Genomic DNA, 21,078 nt, shown 5'->3' with positions numbered 1-21,078 from the left:
AGGTAGTTAATGCAATACATTGTTCCCTCCCAATATTAGCGTTTATTCAACATCCGTTAACCGAACGATTCCCGAGCACTACTTTCAAATATTCAAAAACTTTCGTACAGGACATAACTGACAAAACAGAACAGAAAGAAATCATAATTGCTGAGCACAATAGAGCACATCGCGCTGCTCAAGAAAATGTAAAGCAAATCCTACGAGACTATTTCTTCCCGAAAATGCTCAGGTTATCAACAGAAGTAACTTCAAATTGTAAAATCGGCTCTATGGCAAAATACAATCGCCACCCCACCAAGCAGACGGTCGGACAAACACTAGTTCCCTCTTACGTAGGGGAAGTACTTCACATTGACATTTTTTCAACAGACGGAAACTGGTTTCTCACCTGCATTGATAAGTTTTCTAAATTGGCCATAGTTCAAAAAATTATTTCTACGATGGCCCGTAGATGTCAAAGTCCCAATACTTAGTATAATAAATTTTTTCCCTAAAACAAAAACTATTTATTGTGACAACGAGAAGTCACTTAATTCCGAAACAATTAAATCAATACTGCTTAACAATTTTGACATTTCCATCCAAAACGCACCCCCTTTACACAGCACTTCAAATGGCCAGGTAGAAAGGTTTCACAGCACTCTTGCAGAAATAGCGAGATGCCTGAAACTTGAAAATAAACTTAACGACACGACAGAAACAATTTTACTAGCAACTAGTAAATACAATAGAACAATTCACTCAGTAACAGACAAAAAACCAACAGAAATAGTACATTCGACACCCACGGAAGTCGAGAAAAAAATTCACGAAAAAATCCAGGAGGCACAGGAAAGGTCCCTCGAGTACGTTAACAAAAATAGAACCCATAAAAAATACCAAGTCGGGGACAAGGTGTTCCTAAAAGCAAACAAACGCTTGGGAAATAAATTGTCACCATTATGCTCCGAAGAGACCATCGAAGCGGAGGGGAGGACAATTTGCGCTAACAATCTAAATTAAGTTTATCACTTTCAAATTTTCTTTTAGGTTCACGAAATATTTCTTACGACTTATACTAACGGCTGTAACGACAAACGCGACGGTTAAACTCAACAACTACACGAACGCGGACTGCATTCCAATAGTAGACGGGGACATTGTAATCTTGGACAGTTACGGATACCTACAACACGCTACAAACTTGACATCCTACGAAGACTATGCGGACCAAACAGAAACAATGACAGAAACACTTAAAGACGACCATAGGACGCAGGTAATAATTACGGACCTAAGACATATTCGCAAACTGGTCGCTACCCTGAAAATCTTGTCGGAACAGCACTCAAGGTTATTGCGGGAACCCCCGACTTTGATGACTGGGAAAAAATTAAATTCAACCAGGAGCGATTATTTAACGCCGAGGAAGGGCAAACTGAATTAAATATTAAATTTCAAGAAAGATTAAATGCACTCACGAATTCCATGAATCAAATTCAAAACGTAGACAGAGACGAAGAAGCACAGCTTTTAGAAATCATCTTGGCAAAAAACAGAATAGTTATCACAGACCTAGAAAATGTTTTGATGGGTCTAACCCTAGCATTAGCTTAACATTGTAAGCCCAGCCATCCTAGATAACAGCGACATTAGCGAATTCAAGAACAAACAGCCCACTAACATCAGTTTAGTAGAAATTTTAGAAGTATCTAGCATAAGCGTTTTTCAAAATTCTGAAATAATCCATTTCCTTATTAAATTCCCTAACTCTAAGTTAGTATGTAGAAAAATTACAGTCTACCCAGTTCAGCACAACAAAAAAATTCTGAACTTCGAAAATGGGGACTTGGTCGCCGAATGCGCAACACGAATCGTCAACATCGGAAGCTGTATCGCCACAGTAGGCGCTACTTTCTGCAAGGAACTGCAAGGCGACACCTGCGCACAGCAAATGGTTTCTGGGGTCACTGCACAGTGCTCCACCCTACCTGGGCATTTAGATCCGGTTACCACAATAGATCATGGTACCCTTATCATCAACGATGCCAAAGTGACTATAGTCGACGACCTTGGGCTTAAACAAGAAATATCCAGTTCGTACCTTGTAACCTACTCTAACAGCCTATCAATAAATGGAACTTGGTACACTAACCAACTGGGAAGCTCAAGAAAGAAACCCGCTGTCTCAGCCATGACCTTGGTAAGCATTACGGCCCACCAAAATCGACTCAATCTTCCATTACTCCATGAGCTGAGCCTTACAAATCTCCACCACATCGGCGCTCTGAGAGAAAGGATAACCACCGGATCGTTTACCACCAATGCCGTAATTTTCTTCGCCGCTATCTCTTTATGCTTTGCGGCCTGGCTCATCCATCATCATCGGACAGCCAAGCACAGCCTCAAAACTAGAAACAACTGCGACGTGGGGCGACAGGTCACCGGGACGGCGACCACTTAAAGGCGGGAGGAGTTAACACGCGCAACCGAAATGCAGAAAATCTGCCGAATTGCGCACCGGATACAATAGCCCACACGCGCAAGGCCAAATTAGCTGACAGCGCATTCCGGGGCTAACCCTGCCTGCCCAACTCCAGCACGCCTGCGACGAATGATCGTTGCTGGGCAGACACAAGGTGCTGACCTTGCGCTTACGTGACTGCGCTGTCGCCCAAGGGAGGCCTGGAGTTGCAGCCGCGGTAATTTATAAGTTAGTCTAAAATGGTACTCCGGGGCTTAAGCTTCGATATTAATCCGAATAATTAACCTATGCCCTAACGGGTGTATGGAAATAAAGGAAATATATAAAATAAATATAAAATTCATTAATTTACACATTGACACAGTCCTTAAATGCCTGTGCGAAGCCAACATGAGAGTGGCACCGGAAAAAACCAAATTCTTCAAAGAAAGTGTAGAATTTTTAGGTTTCATTGTTACATCAAACGGAGCCAAAACGGACCCGGAAAAGGTATAAACACCGAATCAAAAAATTTATTCAGCCTCAGGTCTTTTTTAGGGTTGGCCAGCTACTACAGAAGTTTTGTCAAGGACTTTGCTACCATAGCCAGACCACTTACCTCCATACTTAAGGAAGAGAATGGCACGGTTAATAAACATATGTCAAAAGAGGTGGCTATCGAATTCGATGAGTCCCAACGCAGAGCGTTTGAGCGCCTGCGAGACATTTTGTCATCAGAAAATGTGATATTAACATATCCAGATTTCAAACTTCCTATCGATTTGACCACCGATGCATCAGCAAGCGGTATCGGCGCGGTTCTGTCCCAAAAAGGCAGGCCAATCACAATGATATCTCGTGCGTTGAAAGACTGTGAACTCAATTACGCAACCAACGAAAGAGAATTATTGGCAATTGTTTGGGCTATAGGAAAACTACAAAACTACCTATACGGCACAAAAGAGATCAGGATTTTTACGGATCATCAACCTCTTACTTTTGCTGCATCCGAGCGAAATACAAATACCAAAATTAAACGATGGAAGGCATTCATCGAAGAACATAACGCCAAGGTATTCTACAAACCCGGAAAAAAAAATTTTGTGGCCGACGCTTTGTCACGACAAAACATAAATGCTATACAAAACGAACCCCAATCTGACGTAGCCACTATTCATAGTGAACTTTCCTTAGCCTACACGGTCGAATCCACCGATAAACCCCTAAACTGCTACAAGAATCAAATAATCCTGGAGGAAGCAGAGCTGCCTTTACGGCGACACTTCATAGTGTTCGGGACCAAAAACAGAAAAAAAAAAAAAATTCAATGACAGGGACTCGCTGTTCGAATTGGTCAAAGAGGTAGTAAACGTAGACGTTGTTAACGCCATTTACTGCGACCTCTCCGCACTAGCATGCATCCAACATTCCTTGGTGACCGAATTCCCAGCAACCAAGCTTTGGAATTGCAAAAAATTCGTGAATGACAATACGGGTGCAAATGAACAAAAAGAAATAATTATCTGCGAACACAACCGCGCTCACAGGGCAGCCCAGGAAAATGTTAAACAAGTCCTTCAGGATTACTACTTTCCAAATATGTCCAAACTCGCCAACGAAGTGGTTGTAAACTGCAAAACATTCACCAAGGGGAAGTACAACAGACACCCCAAGAAGCAAGAGCTGGGTATCACACCAACCCCCTCATATGCTGGCGAATGCTGCATATAGACATATACTCTACGGATAAGAGATGTTTTTTAACCTGCGTAGATAAATTTTCAAAGTTCGATGTGTGCAGCCCCATATTACAACTTATAAATTGTTTCCCAAACATTAAAACAATATATTGTGATAATGAGGCATCTTTCAACTCGGAGACAATAACCTCATTATTAAAAAATCAATAAAACATTGACATTGTTAGTGCACCCCCTCTACACAGCTGCTCAAATGGGCAAGTGGATCGATTCCACAGTACCCTAACTGAGATAGCTAGGTGCATGAAAATCGACCAAAAGGTTGATGATACCGTTGAGCTTATTATGAGAGCCGAACAGAAATTGGCAATAATAAGTAATATTGAAAAGGCGCAACAGGGCAATATAGATAGATGCAACCCTACCAGGCAAAACAGAATTTTTGAGGTAGGAGAAAAAGTATACCTCAAAAATAACAAGAGGTTAGGAAATAAACTTACCGCACTGTACACAGAAGAGCGCGTACAAGCAGACATGGGAACGTCTGTCCTCATTAGAGGGAGGGTGGTCCACAAGGACAACCTTAGATAAAATACCCCTCAACTCTTCTTACCTTTTTCACCCTATTTTCATATACACTACACCTTAGCATACTTACTCCAGTTTATACACAGATACACAGATTTATACACAGATTTAAACTTTCGCTTGTTTACAGGATCGCGGGAATTTTATTGATAACGTTAACTGTAGTTAGCGCTAGAGTGACGGATTATTCGCATGCGCAGTATATCCCAATTACGGACGGAATTGCGTTGGTATGGGAACAGAGAAACTTGCTTCGACACTCAAGTAATTTGTCCGAATTTTCAAGTATAATAGAAGAAACTACTAGGTTGTCCGATTTATTCCCACAGTTTCATATGAAAAAATTGTTAGACGTCGATACCGAACATGTTAGGAGTTTATTGTCCGTTTTAAAAATACACCATAGGATGGCCAGGAGCCTAGACTTCCCAGGCACCGCACTCAAAGTAATTGCGAACACACCTGATGCCGCCGACTTCGATATGCTAAAAGTGTCCGAGGCACGTTTAATTGAGTCAAATAACCGGCAGGCTATAATAAATACGCAGACGCAGAATAAAATTAAAGAATTAACAGAGGCCGTTAATAAAATTATCAAGGCAAAACAAAATAATATAGTTGACACTTCCCACCTGTACGAAGTACTTTTGGCCAGAAACAGAATACTAATAACTGAGATTCAAAACGTAATGCAAAACTTGCAAAAGTCAACATCATAAACCCAGCAATTTTTAATCAAAATGATTTGAAGTCTGTATTTGTTGATCACCCCACAAAAGTCCCCATCATTAGCCTACTAGAGGCGTCTAATATTAGAGTCCCTCAGTCCGATAATATAATCCATGTGCTAATCGCATACCCTAAGATTAAAACTATTTGTAAAAAAGTCATGATCTTCCCTGTATCACACCAACATACCATCCTGCAATTGAAGGAGAACACAGTAGCCGAATGCAATAGCGACGTCTTAGCAGTCACCGATTGCGTAACAACAACTTACGCGACGTTTTGCAAGCTGGCGACCCATGATACTTGTGCTCGAGGCCTACACGCGGGGAGTACCGCACTATGCGAGACGCAAGCCAGCCACCTAAGCCCCATCACGTTAATAGATGACGGAGTAATAATAATCAATGAATGACCAGCTAAAGTCAGCACTGATGACGGCCCTGAAATAGCCACCAACGGCTCACACCTCATTACGTTCGAGCGAGTGGTTTTCATCAATGGCACCAAATACTCGAACCAATGTGAAGCCATAAGAAAAACTCCGGGCATGGCGGCATCCCCGTTACTCAATATCACCGGCCACGATCCCACACTAAGCATGCCACTTCTCCAAAGAATTAACAACCAAAATTCCAGATGACCAAGGACGGTCATATTCCTAAGGGGAGAGTTGTTAACACTGTTAAGGAATAATCATATGTCGATACAGATCTTGGGTGATTATTGGATCACCCTAGTGTTTAGTTGCAAAATCAGCATAAACATCTTTAGGGGCCGTGCCTGGTTCTTGACGGTGCACGGTATGGTGAGTTATGTTGATTTTGCTAGTGTCAGCAACTTTGCTGCACGAGCGGTCGGCTTGCCGGCCGCGCATAGCTTACGTAAAGTCATATATGTTTTCAGTTTTAGTTTGGACATTTAATAAAGAGCATTGGCTTGAATGTAAAACTCCGGCAGTGGCCGTCAACACTTACTCTATTAATTGAAATTGGTTATCGAGCCTTAAGGGCCTTTAGCAACGGAGTCAGTTACTCCCAACGTAGTATTTGTAAGAAGAGAGAAGAGAGCCATTGGCAACCGCCCGGCACATCCATATGAGCACCAGCCACGGTGGCAATTACGTCTTCACCCCTTCCCCCGGACCAGCCACGGTGGCAATTGGATCGCAAGCGGACAGCGGCGAGTGACAGTGCGAGGCTGCACAACTAAAGCTTTATTTATATACCGCATAGGGTCGGAAATGTCTCCTTCTCCTTATAGACTGGAAATGCCAGCGTCGCCAATACCTTTTGAAAATATTATTAATAAGTTTGCCATTAAATTTATCGTTAACACTACTTGGAATAAGCGAGCATTCTGCTCCATTGTCAAAACAAATAGGAAAGATCTCACCCTGGTATGTCAAAACTGATTTTGGCTCAGCCACAAAACATTGATTATATTTCTTCTCAGTAACTGCTCCATATTTAGCTGCATTGTTCGTGCACCGATTCGCAAGATGCCCAAGTTGTCCACACCGGTAACTGGTCACATTCCGCAATCGCGATGCTGTTTATTCTCCGATTCAGACCGCTTTAATTTGCAATCCGCCTCTTTATGTCCTGGTTTCTTGCATAAGTGGCACACGATTTTGGCTTGCTTGAAGTCGCCGCTATTACCATCAGTACTTCCGGCACTCCGCTTTTTGTCAAGTGTAAATGCTTTCAATTCCATCTGGAGTAGACTTCTAGTTTGTACATTTGACGAAAACACCATACGCTGCAAACGGTTGCCAAAATTGGCCATATGCGCAAGTACCGTGAATACAGCTATTTCCTCGGCGTTCATCTTGCGCCATTTTGTGGTCAATGACGTCACCATACGGCTTGCGTACACTGCACTCGTTGTGGGCTGGACGGCTGTTCAGCAGAATTAGGAACATAGTTGCCGGCGTTTCCTTAATCTCGTAACGCTGTATAAATAGTTCTTTAAACTGCTCCCAATTAATGCCGGGATAGCAGATCTATGCGAGCCACACTGAAGCACTGCCCTGCATGCAACTACTCAACATCATAATAAGTGTGCTGCCATCAATCTGCTGTTCGTCCATAATAATGCTTGCCGTTGCACACCATTGAGTCGCATCAGCTTCAGTTACATCTGGGTTAAATTTTGGCAACAACACTTGATTTTGTGGACGCACAGACGCTTGCATAGCTTTACACATTTCAACGAATTTGGGACTCTGCAGTTCCATAATAGTACGCCACTGATCTTCAGAAAATGCAGGAGTTGGCACTGAACTCACTTCTGATGTCGGGTTATCGTTAGGATTTTCCATATTTAATTGCGCTGATTGTATACGGCGAATACATTTGATCACAGCCAGCTTCTTAGCATACCGAAAATGCTCTCCAGAAAATGCTGCAACGAACACAACAATCGTAGTGCACATCTCTCTCTCAAGCCTCTAACCTCACACAACATCTCGCTCTCATGTTTGCATCGAACTATCCTGACCATCTGGCGAATAACGGAACAAAGCGTACTACCAAACTACCCAAACTACCGTTAGAGTGCAGAGACGAGAATTGTCACTTGGTACACGCATTTGATTTAATCGTTTTACACTGATCTAAAATCCGATATATATATATATATTTAATATTTCAGCATACATTTTATTTTTGTTTACAAATTCAAATCAGTGCTAGCAGTAAAATGTTTTGCATAAATGTATGTGTTCAAATTAATAGAATAGTCTACTGAGATGGGAACAGGGCATATCGTAGTCGGTGTCGCTTAAAACACCGACTGCTCTTAAGTGGTTGAGAAAAATTCAAACTAAATCTGATTTTGTTTTGTTTTGCAAGCGGATACCCTGTATACCCTACAGTCGATTGCTTTTTAGGGTAGAGGGCAGAAACAAAAACAGCTGTTTGGCTTTTGTTTTGTTATATTTAATGATCTTTGGTTGATTTTTTTTAATGATTCGCACTGTAATTTTATGTGTCTTTAACAATTTTAATTGTCTTTAAACAATTCGTTATAATCCAACATATTGGTAAAATTAAAACTATAAAAACAAAATTATAAAACAAATATAAACAAACCTTTTTAAAAATATAAAAAGTATTTTAGAAGTTTTTTTTTACGAATTATGTTTTTTTATTTTTGTTCCATTTACCTTTACAAAAATATAAAAACTATTTTAGAAAAAAAATATGAGATGAGATGAGATGAACTGAGGCAATTGAAGAAAAAGTTACAATCTTTTGCAAACGACCGCCGATCCAGTACGTCTAGGGCCTTCAATTTAGTGCACGAGTAGATATTGGCAACGAAAGAAGCTTTTAAACAAACGATCGAATAATACAAGATTTATGTTTCGTTGTAGAACTTTGCTTCGTTATCAGCAATATATTGATTAGGATCCTCATACGTCACTTGCATACGTCACGTTGCTAAATAATGCGATGTATTGTAACGGCATTCATGATGAAAAGCTAATTCACCAAATTAAAATCATACCTTCTGGCCCTTATGTTCTAAGTAGAAGTCTGACTTGATCGATTTAGCTGTAACAAAAATAATGATTCCGGCCCATTATTATAAAACAAATTATACTACGAAATTATATGGAGAAAACAACTTGAAACACCAAACGAGATGCACTACGGAGAGCTAAAACAAACATATGTCAAACGTTTGTCAATCAATATAGAGTGAATCATCTCTACATACACATCCGTAGTTTACTCCTCAGCTTACATATTTAATAAATAAAAACACACAGTTTAATTTTGCTTAAAATGCATTAGTAGATTCAGACTACATTAAAAATAATTCTGAATGTTGCAATAACTACCTAACACGCTGTAAAATTGACTTTTAAAGTAATCCGAACCTTTTTAATCCTGTTTAAACATAAATCCTATTTCATCCTGTATGTTTTTGATAATTTTGCTGCCTCTATATTATTTACCTTATATGGATTCGTTCCAGGGTCTAATCACTTGGACCTGATGTCGTCCCAAGCTGTGTTCTTAAAAACTGCTTAAACTATCTATCCCGTCCTGTGAAAAGTTTTTTTAATATGTCCATTAATAAATATAATTTTCTCTCTGAAAGGAATCCTTTATTGTTCCACTTTAAAAAAACGTAAATATGTTCGATATAGCGAAATTCCGAGGAAATGGTATGCTCAGCGCTATTCCTAAATAATTTAATTTTAATTACTTGTACTGGGTACTGGCCTTCTGATCTTGAAACGCATCAGGCATTACCAATTGTCATTGTTTGCTACAGCTTATATACAAGCAACGTCAATACATATAGATACTCAAAGCGGTTATATAAACCTAGCCGCTGTATACTGTACCCCGCACATCTCTATTACCGAAGCAGAAATTGTTAAATTCTTTGGCCTAAAAGGTGACCGCGTTATAGCAGCTAGTAACTATAAAGCAAAACACACCCACTGGAGGTCTGGACTCACCAACCCCTAAGGAGGAAAACTTTACAATAACAACACACAACATAGTAACACCACCAAAAAGCTTGACTTTATCTCTCCGGCGAGCCTATATACTACTATACTAAAAAGAAGCCTGACTTGATTTATTTTGCTGTGCCGCGGCTCATACTTGCGCAGAACACTTATCAGATCTATCATTGGATCAGTCGCCGATCATTCTTCACTATTATGACCATCTACAGCTGTCAGAATGCTCGCACTTTTTAACTTCTAGTAAAACAGACTGTCTTAAGGGGCTCTATACAGTTAGAAATATAAAAAATCAATTTTTTTTTATTTTATGTACTTACGGTACAATTATTTAAGTTAAACACATAAAAAATGTCATATTGTCGATTCAGAGTGCTTGAGAGTACAAGTACAAACTTTAAAGGCGTTTTTCTCAGAATGGTGATTTTAAAGTCTGTGGCCAACATTACTCCAAAACGCTTAAGCTGATAAGTCTCAAATATTGAAACAAGATTTCTTCTTACCGTTTAACGTACGGCTTATATTATCTTAATTCTTAAAATACCGTTAAAATAAACATAATATAAGATATGAACTTTTAAATCTATAAAATTTAAGAGTTTCAAAAAAAAAATTCTTAAAAATTCCAATTTTTCGAAACCTAAGTCAGGCATATGTCCACCAATCGAAAGGGAACCACCTTTAAATACACATACAAGAGATTAGGCTTGCATTTGCTGTCCATTTATAAAACGTCTTCAACATACTGCCAGCAACAAAGAGCTTGTGTGCTTCCAATAGTCAACAATCCTTATTCTACTTCGCCTATCATATTCCAATCAGAAGAAGTAAAAAGAGTCATAAAGTCTCAAGAGATACAAAAAAACGGCGGGTTGCGATATTATCTCTCCAAAATGATCATAGAATTGCCGAGCTACCACAATATTCACCAGCATGCTGAAACGGGGCTATTATCCTGAGCAATGGAGGTAGTCTGTAATCATGATGATCCATTAAGCCGGAAAGGACAAGTCCCAAGCAATAAGTCTCCTTCGGTGTCAATCGAAGTTATTTGAAAATCTACTCCAGAGTCGTATCAAGGAACACCATCAGGCCCATAATGCCATTCCAATGCACTAATTTGATTTCGCATTAGAACGACAGGAGTATTGCTCCGCTGTTTTTTTTAATGTCACCTGGCTTTCAAACGCGTTTGGTTGGACGGCCTAATTCATAAAATTAAAATCATATGTCCACAGAACAGGAAGAAGTTTTGTAGTACGATGCACAGATTTTTTCTCTGAATACCATCCAATACCCCAAGGTCCAACCGACTATTGTATATCTGTATATCATTTACACAGCTGATCTACCGACAACCAATCTTGTATCAAGATATGCTGATGACACTGCCAGTCGCAGAACTGCAACAGAAACGCAAAACTCATCAGCTTATCTCGTGCTTTTGTTACCATGTACAATGGAGTCCTTAAACCAATTTAGACATACAGCTCAGAACTATGGGGAAACCCAGGCGTTAGTAACTTAAATGAGATGGCTTTGAGGGTGTCGAGCTGAAGGCTTACACGCAGGGTAGCTGTAAATAAGCGCGAAAGTCCGAGCCATTGGCAACCGATAATTACTTAAGAGACAGTCTGGCTGGTGGCCCCAGTCATCAAATATAAACTGAAAAAATCGAGAATGAACGTCGTTCTCTTATCCATCCATCTCTAATGTTTATAGCTACCCCGTGACAACAAATCGAGATGGAAAAAGCAAAGGAGGAAAAACATGAGAAAAGTCCGGGGAGAATGTGTAAAGTAAACGTAATTAAAGGCGAAAAATGCCCCTTGCAGTTCTAGAAAACGTTGTAAATTACGGGTTCGAAAAGACTAAGCTCCGGATCTATGACACGGGCAATTTGGCGGACAGTGCCGATGAAATGGAACCAGGTGAGAAGACGAACTTCACACTCAAGCCGACACCCAAATTATATTGCCAGACGTTTCAGAGTGTGCAAACGCACACCACACACAATGAGGAAGTACAAACACAAACGAAAGGGTCGGGTTACATTTTGATTACTTGAGACAATCAAACTTATATAATTGCAATAAGAGTATTGACCCGACCTTCATCAACACTAAGAGGGAAGTTCTGGATATCAACCTATCCTCCGAGACCCTGGTTGACCAAATCGGGAACTGGAGGGTTGGAGGGTTGACCACCGTTACATAGATTTTACAATATGTATGTCCAAACCCTACAAATATAACTAATGTGGTCTCAAAAAATATAAAAACCTTCATAATAAGTTTTACAAACGATATCTGGCAACTCGTAATTCTCTAACTGGGAACGATACAGGCAGCACAAGCGGAATTTTGAATTTTTAAATAAATTTTTGTACAACCAGTACACTATCAATTTTGAAAATGGTCTTAAACAAAACCCAAAAACTTTCTGGAGGTTTGTTAATTCAAAAAAGAATTTGTCTTCTATACCTTCGTCTATGACTATGGATAACTTTACTGTTTCCTCTGAGTTGGGTGTGGCAAATCTTATTGCAACATTTTTTAATTCAAAACTTCGAACCTCCTAGTATTTGGAACCATCTAGAGACGTTGAATAATTTTCCAATTCTTCGTAATATTGGAATTTTTTCACTGTCATTTTATTAAATACATCTACTATCTATTTACTACTCTACTATCTACTTGGATTTTGCAAAAGCATTTGATAAAGTTTGCCATAAAGCACTTTCGGCCAAGCTTCGGTAATTGGGATTTCATCCCTCGTTGTTAAAATTGATTGTATCATATTTGGATCGCAGGACCTATCGGTTCAACATTATTGGTAATCTTTCTTGCCCATTTGCTGCAACTTCAGGCCTTCCTCAAGGTAGTGCCCGTGGCCATCTTCTTTTTATAATATTTATTAATGGCATTTCCTGCTGTTTTATGAACTCAGAGTATGATATTAAGATCTTTAGATCTATCCGTTCAGTTGTTGACACTAACCTGCTTCAAGCTGACCTGAACCTCATTAGTTCGTGGTGTGTCAATAATTTGCTCCCACTTATCTTATTTCGTCCGTTATAGTAAACGCACTTTTGATATTTTAAGTTCCTATTCATTGTACACACAGCTTTTGCCACGCCAAACTGAGTTTAGTTTTGCTGAGCATCTTAACTATATAATATTATACCTATTCCCTATGCTATGTTTGGGTTTGTTAAGCGAAATAGTATGCATTTTGACTCTCATAGTAAACTTAAACTCTGTTCAGCATTTGTGCGCTCCAAATTAGAGTATACCTCATTCATATGGAAGCCTACGACTTCTTCGCACGTTAATAGAATTGAACGCATTCAAAATAAAATTCTCTAATTTGCTCTTTCTTCAGTTAATTTGGCTGACCCTTTGCAATCTTATTTTGGAAAATGTCGTCTTGTCCATCTTTCTAGCCTTGAAAACTGTAGGAAAATACAAGCCTTACTTGTCTTGGATGATCATCTTGCTGGAAGCCTACATTGCACTGATTATTAGGACTAAATACGCCCTATTTGTCGGGCTCTTCGATTATATAATGTTTTATCACCTAGCATGCGGTTCGGCTTCAGTTTCAAGAAGCAAATAGTGCGTTATTCTTTAGTTGAATATTTTTTAACTTGTTTTAAGCCATATATATATAGATGTAGACAGTAATTTTAGTTTGTTGGCGAATAAATCAATAAATTTTAGAAAAACTAACTGGCGTTACTGCACAAAAAAATCCTAGCCACCAACCTCGAGAACCTCCCTCCTTTCGCTTCCAACACCCGGGAAGAATTAGAGACACCGGCGGTGAAGTCTTGAAAAAATCCTGCCCCAGTAGGAAGGTCAAATCTACCAAGAAACCCCCATGGTGGTCCACCACCTTTACGAAACTCAATTAGGACTGTAGACAACAATTCAACAGGGCTTTTTTTTGTTAACACTGACATTAGCTGGGAAGAGTACTACTCAAAACTCAGCTTATATGAAAAAGAAATCAGAACGACCAAACGGAAAGAAGTCGGCTTAGGAAGGTTCTATGTAAATCACCTTATACCATAGGATATCTCAAAAAAACCTACAAGCCAGTAGACAGACACAGGCCAAGAAACTCCAAAGCTGTTTCTAGACAAGCAAGAAGTAAATCGAAATCTCTCGACGAGCAAGTAATCCAAGAACTATCAAGCGCAGAGTGCATAAAATGGGCCCAGGACCAGATGGTCTTTTCCCAGCAGAACTGCAAAAAACCCTGCATATTATCATGTCGTGGCTTAAAGTTATCTTCTATAACTGCCTAATCCTAACACATATACCTAAAAGGTGGCTCCAAATTAAAGTCTTCTTCCCAAAAGCTGGGAAACCGTCACACACATCTCCCAAAGACTTCAGACCAATAAGTCTTTCCTCATTCCTACTTCAAGCCCAAGGAAGGCTGAAAGACATCCATATCAGAGTCACAGTTAACCCGAACCTTTTCTTAAGCGCACAACAAGCATACCGAAAGAGCAAATCGACAGAAACCGCACTCTCTACACTGCTCTCCAAGACTAAAAAAGGATTCCATGATAAGGAATACACCTTTGCGGCCTTTATAGACATAAAGAGGGTTTGCGACAACGTCACCCCCGAAGCAATCATCAGAGCACTGACTAGTCTTGAAGTGGTACCAACCCTGGTTAGAATCTTACACTCAATGCTCACCAGCCGAGTGGTGATCGGCTCTCGCTATAAGACTGGTCAGCAAAGGAACTGCTAAAGAAGGAGTCCTTTGGGTCATAGTAGTCAACCAATTAATACAACTTCTAGAAAGAGGTGGCTTTAAGATGGTCGCATAACGGACGACGTATTAATTCTAATTCAAGGCAAATACCCAGAAACACTCTGCAACCTCATGGAAACAGCCCTGTCAACACTCTTAGGTGGGCACAAGGGTGTGGACTAGGGGTCAATCCAAGCAACACAGAACTGGTTATATTCACCACAATGTATGAAGTATCTGAACTCACTCCACCCAAACTACACTATACTGGCCTAGCCTTTAGCGAAAAAGCCAAATACCTCGGCCTAATACTGGACAGAAAATTTCTCTGGACAGAATACATAGTTGAACGCACTCGTAAAGCGGCCATAGCTCTGTTCGCTTGGAAGAAAGCAATAGGACGTCAGTGTGGGTTCTCCCCTGTTATTGTACACTGGTTCTTCACAGCATTAGTAAGACCAATTAAAAAAGATTTTCGACTTGTCACTTTCCAAGGGGTGTTTTATTAATAAATGGAAAAAGCCACGGTTACACGAATTCATAAATCGGGTAGTAAATGCCTTATCATTAACTATCGACCCATTGCCAAATTGAGTAACATATATAATCTTTTGAGCGGATTATCGCCAAGCATCGTTCGGTAGGTCTACTAACTCAAATTTCGCTGTTTTTAGTAATTATTGTCTCAGTGAATTTCAACGTCAGTGTCAGGTGGATGGTATCTACTTGGATTTTGCAAAAGCATTTGATAAAGTTTGCCATAAAGCACTTTCGGCCAAGCTTCGGTAATTGGGATTTCATCCCTCGTTGTTAAAATTGATTGTATCATATTTGGATCGCAGGACCTATCGGTTCAACATTATTGGTAATCTTTCTTGCCCATTTGCTGCAACTTTAGGCCTTCCACAAGGTAGTGCCCGTGGCCCTCTTCTTTTTATTTTATTTATTAATTGCATTTCCTGCTGTTTTATGAACTCAGAATGATATTAAGATCTTTAGATCTATCCGTTCAGTTGCTGACACTAACCTGCTTCAAGCAAGTGTGGGTTCTCCCCAGTTATTGTACACTGGTTATTCACAGCATTAGTAAGACCAATCCTTCCGTACTGGATCATCGTTTGGTGGAACTCCTTAGACAAGAAGAGCAACCTGGTCATGGTACATAAAATTCAAAGAAGCGCTGAACTTTTCATCAGTGGCGCGCTACGTACAACCCCCAGGGCTGCGCTGCGGCAACCGCACTGAGATTGCGGAACGGCCTAGAAAACTGGACCAACGGACCACTCCTCCATTCTACAAACATTTAATAACGTACCCAGCACAACTGTCTATATCACGCCCTTTTTAGACTTCACAAAATTATACAAAGTTTTCTTCCCATCACGTACAGATTGGGCAAACCTACCACTTCGGGTGGAAAATGCCATCAACATATATATATATATTCTGCCAACTCAGAATAAACCTCTTTTGGAGGCCTGGTCACCGATACATCCCAGGCAACTGTATAGTTGATAAACTGACCAGACAAGGGACAACAGCCGATATCCTTCCCAAGAAGGTCACGGTGGGCATGCCCATAGCCTCTTTCAAGCTACTCCTAAAACAGACTGTTTCTAGTCTCTGTGAGAGCAGATGAAACTCAATCAAAAAACCATGCTGAATGCAACTTTATTACTTTTAGTCGTTGTAAACCGTCTCTGTATTCATATTCTATTGACAACAATGTCCTTCAACGTATTTTGTTTTACTTGACCACAAACTTTGTTTTGACGATCATATTTCGACAATTTCCAACAAGGCCCAAGGCCAGCTGGCTTTTATCAAACGTTGGCCTAGAGAGTTAGATGACCTTTATACCACTAAGCTTTTATACGGCTCCCTTGTGAGGACATCGTCTATATAAAACCAGCTTATGATATTTGCTCTTGTAGACTTTAACTTGGGCGTAGGCCGTCGATTGCAATTCTAAAGTGCTAGACTATGCTTACTAGATTTACTTACCGTAATCAATCAAAGAACTTTTAAATTTAATTTATTTTAAGTAAAATAACGACGCAGAAAGTTTCGACATAAATTTGTAGCACTAGTCACGTTGAATGGGAGGTACAAAATTATTTAAACAGGCATAAACTTAAAACTAATATAGAATAGAATTTTAATTTTCATTTTGTTTTTCATTTTACTTTAAGTATTACATAAGTTTAGGTTTAAACTGAGTTGCGTCCTAATTGTTTTATAGCTATATGGCAGACACTCCCATTTTTTTTGTTTTGGTCATGTTCTGTGTTAAAATTAAATCACTTTCACACAAGTAATAAACAACAGGAAGTAATATATGAACTGTAGTTTTGAAGAAAGGGATAGAAGTTGATAAGCAAATTTGATAATATAGATTATCATATTTATTACAAAGAATACGTAAGGGTTCATGCAGGCCGAATTTTGATGTACATCTTAAAGTGAAGAGGAGTCTATTCTATAAAGTCAATTTCACCTTTAACAAGATTGTGCATTCCAAGCCTGATTCTACGATTTATAGGAGTAGATTATTAAGCAAAAGTAATCTTGTAAATTAAGAAGGCAACTTTACGTTTTGCGCGAAGTTCAAACCACAAAGGGCGAAAAGAAGAATTTTTGTTATTACCGACTCAATACGATCAATGTGTACTTGATATTGAGGACTCCAAACGGGAGCGCAAAATTCTAAATTAGGACGGACAAAGAAGTTAATAATAATTTAGTTGTATAAGGATAGTCAAATTCTTTTGACCATCGCTTTATAAACCCAAGAACACTCATAGATTATTCCAAAACCCGAGCTGATCTAATTTTAATAAATGAAGGGAATGGTTAACAGAATCAAAAGCCTTACAAAAATCTGTATATATAATATCAGGAGTCGCGATCAAACACTCTCCGAGTCAAGACGTGCCTAAATTCCACGCGGAAGCTACGCTTAATCTACCAAAAACAGATACGCGATTTGCGAAAACAAAACACAACAAAAACATAACGGTGGTTGCTGATAAGCATTAATAAAGTGTTGTTGTTACCATGCAAGACGACGAAGACGACACGGTTTGGAGCTGGCAGAAAGTAAAACCGAAGCCAAAGGCACTCAAGAGACAAAACCAAGTTTCTCCGATTCTAATTAAAAAAAAACTGGCCCTGGACACTGCACAGAGCACCAGCTCCAATAAATTCGCTGTCTTAGCGGAACGCTCACCAATTGAAAAAGGTAATGATGCAGACGAAAATGAAGCCCTGGAAATGATAACTGAAGACAACGTTGATGAACCTGCCAAGCCGCCACCTATATTATTATCGGATGTTAGTGTTAGTATGCTAACCTACCTCGAAACGAAAATTAAAAAAGAAAATTTCCTCTATCAATCTCAACGAGATGGTCAAGTGAGAGTTATGGTTAAGTCAATTTATGAATACAGGTACCTCGTTAAAAATCTTGCTAGTGATTTTGTTAAGTTTCACACATATCAGCTTATGCATGAAAGAGCATCCATCTCAACGGATATTGATGTAATTAAACGAGAAGTTGAGTCCAAAGGTCACTCTGTTAGAAACATAAATATCATTAAAAGCCGTGGAACCAAAGAGCCACTAAATCTGTTCTTCCCGGACATTGAGCCCAACAATAATAACAAAGATATCTACGAAGTTAAACATATTGGTAACGCAATTGTTAAAATAGAGCCCCCTCATAAAGCAAAAGACATTGTTCAGTGCCACCGTTGTCAGGAATTCGGACACGCAATATCCTATTGCGCCAAAACCTATAGGTGCGTAAAATGCTCTCGTAAGCATTCCAGCAAGCTATGTCCAAAAGATAAAGAACAACCAGCAAAATGTGCGAATTGTAACGAAGATCACGCTGCCAGCTGCAAGGGGTGTACACTCATAGAAAAAATCAAGAAATTCGATGTCAAATCAAGAACGAACGATGTCAAAAGTAGGGTAAATTCGATTTTTTTTGATTCAAGAACGAAAGACTATATTCAAGAACGAATTATTCAATCCCGAAGTTCTACATTTAAGAACGAACCTCTTCAGTCCAAGTACTCAAAAGTGCTTGAAGAAAGTGCGAAAGATATTGGTTTGAGTACGAAAAATTCTTTATTCAAGTATTAAAGTATCTTAGTTTAAATTGTGCAAGTGAATAAATGAAGTATAAATTTAAGTACGAATAGTTTTAATTTAAGTCAGAAAAATTCGTAGTTAAAGAATGAATACTCTTATTTTCAAGAACGAATTATTTTTCATGTAAGAAACAAATTTTCTTATTTGGAGAGTAAACCATTCTTCTTTTAAGAACCAAATATTTTTAATTTAAGAACAAATCATGTTTTGTTCAAGAAATCAATATTTATTTGAAGAATAAACAATTCTTTTCTTAAGTACAAAACGTTTCTAACTTAAGAAATCATTATTTACAGGATATAAATGCAAAGGAGCAGTGTCGAATTCACTTAACTTTCTAATACAATATTCTTCAGCAGAGCCAATTACGTATGCGCGAAAATGTTTATCAAAGTTTGTAATTTCAATTTGTTGGCATATAACGTAAGCTTCGTTGTTGTAGACAGTAAAGAAATTAATTTTAAATAACTCGAAGTCACTAATATTACACCTAAGTAGTAATTGATTTTGTACCGAGTTCCTTTAAAAATTAAGATATCATACAAATGGAATTTGTTGCAGTCCGAAAACTTTTCCGTTAACAAATTATTAAAATTATTAAATTATTGTTGATGGCTTCCTCAACTATATCGTTGATCAGCCAGATTCTATCAACCTCAACAAGATTCCTTTTTTTAATTAACGTTTTTCCATGCTCCTTTGCCTCTATAATCGAACGAATGCTCTGCAACAAAAATAAATTGTTCATTTTATATATACAAAATTAAAAAAAAAAAATTATAGTTTATAAAAAATAATTACCTCGTGGAGCACAAAATTGGTCTCGTTTTCGTTTTGGCGTGCGCTGACCTTGGTAATTTTCTAAATAAAATATTGCGTTGAAAACTACTCTAAAAAATGTCTTTTATTAAACTTACATTTTTTTCTCTCCGAATTGTAAGCTTCCGATTGAACAGCATACGCAGTCCCAATTGGGGAACTGCTTCCTTTAGCTCCTCCTCTGTCACACTTTCTAATAGTAACAAAGTCACTGCAGCTTCTATATGAAATAAATATAAAAACAATTAAAAAATTTTTCTAAGAAGCAAATACCAATACACGAACTAAAAAAAACAGCAACAAACAGCAAACGTATGCATGTACATGTGAGCACGCGAATTTACAGTTCTTTTTGACTTCTTCCTTTATTACTAAGAAAAAAAGCAACTGTACCGCACTGAGTTCCGAAAAAGAGGAATAGAAAACAACAAGAAAGAAAGCAAACTTCGGCAAGCCGAAGTTCATATACCCTTGCAGCTATTGCAAGAATTAAACATTTTTGAAAACATTAAAATTATGATTTACTTTCGTATATGTTTAAAAACATTGAAGCTATGATGATTTGCAGCCCTATTATTTGATAGTTATTTTATACATTTTTATTATTTCTAAGGGAGCTATATGATATAGACGTCCGATTTTGATAAAATTTAAACCATAATTCTGAAATATTTAACCATTGCTATATGTCGAAGAACTAAACAAAAAATTAAAAAACAGAAAAGTTATAATTTTTTTTCATTTATTTTTCCGATTGTTCCTATGGGAGCTATATGATATAGTCGTCCGATTTTGATGAAATTTAAACCGTAAATCGGAAATATTTAACCATTACTAAATGTCGAAGAACTAAACAAAAAATTAAAAAACAGCAAAGTTATAATTTTTTTCATTTATTTTTCCGATTGTTCCTATGGGAGCTATATGCTATAGTCGTCCGATTTTGATGAAATTTAAACCGTAAATCGGAAATATTTAACCATTACTAAATGTCGAAGAACTAAACAAACAATTAAAAAACAGCAAAGTTATAATTTTTTTCATTTATTTTTCCGATTGTTCCTATGGGAGCTATATGCTATAGTCGTCCGATCCGGCTCGTTCCGACTTATATACTACCTGCAATAGAAAGACAACTTTTGGGAAAGTTTCATGCAGATAGCTTTAAAACTGAGAGACTAGTTTGCATAAAAACGGACGGACAGACGGACAGACGGACATGGCTAGATCGACTCGCCTAGTGATGCTGATCAAGAATATATATACTTTATAGGGTCGGAGATGTCTCCTTCACTGCGTTGCAAACTTCTGACTGAAATTATAATACCCTCTGCAAGGGTATAAAAAGGAACGGTAAAGCGCTCGTTCACATATATACA

This window comes from Drosophila elegans, unplaced genomic scaffold, assembly GCF_018152505.1.
Source record: "Drosophila elegans isolate 14027-0461.03 unplaced genomic scaffold, ASM1815250v1 contig_538, whole genome shotgun sequence".
In the NCBI taxonomy this organism is placed as follows: Eukaryota; Metazoa; Arthropoda; class Insecta; order Diptera; family Drosophilidae; genus Drosophila; species Drosophila elegans.
The sequence above is the reverse complement of the archived record's forward strand: the minus strand, read 5'-3'. Positions refer to the sequence as shown.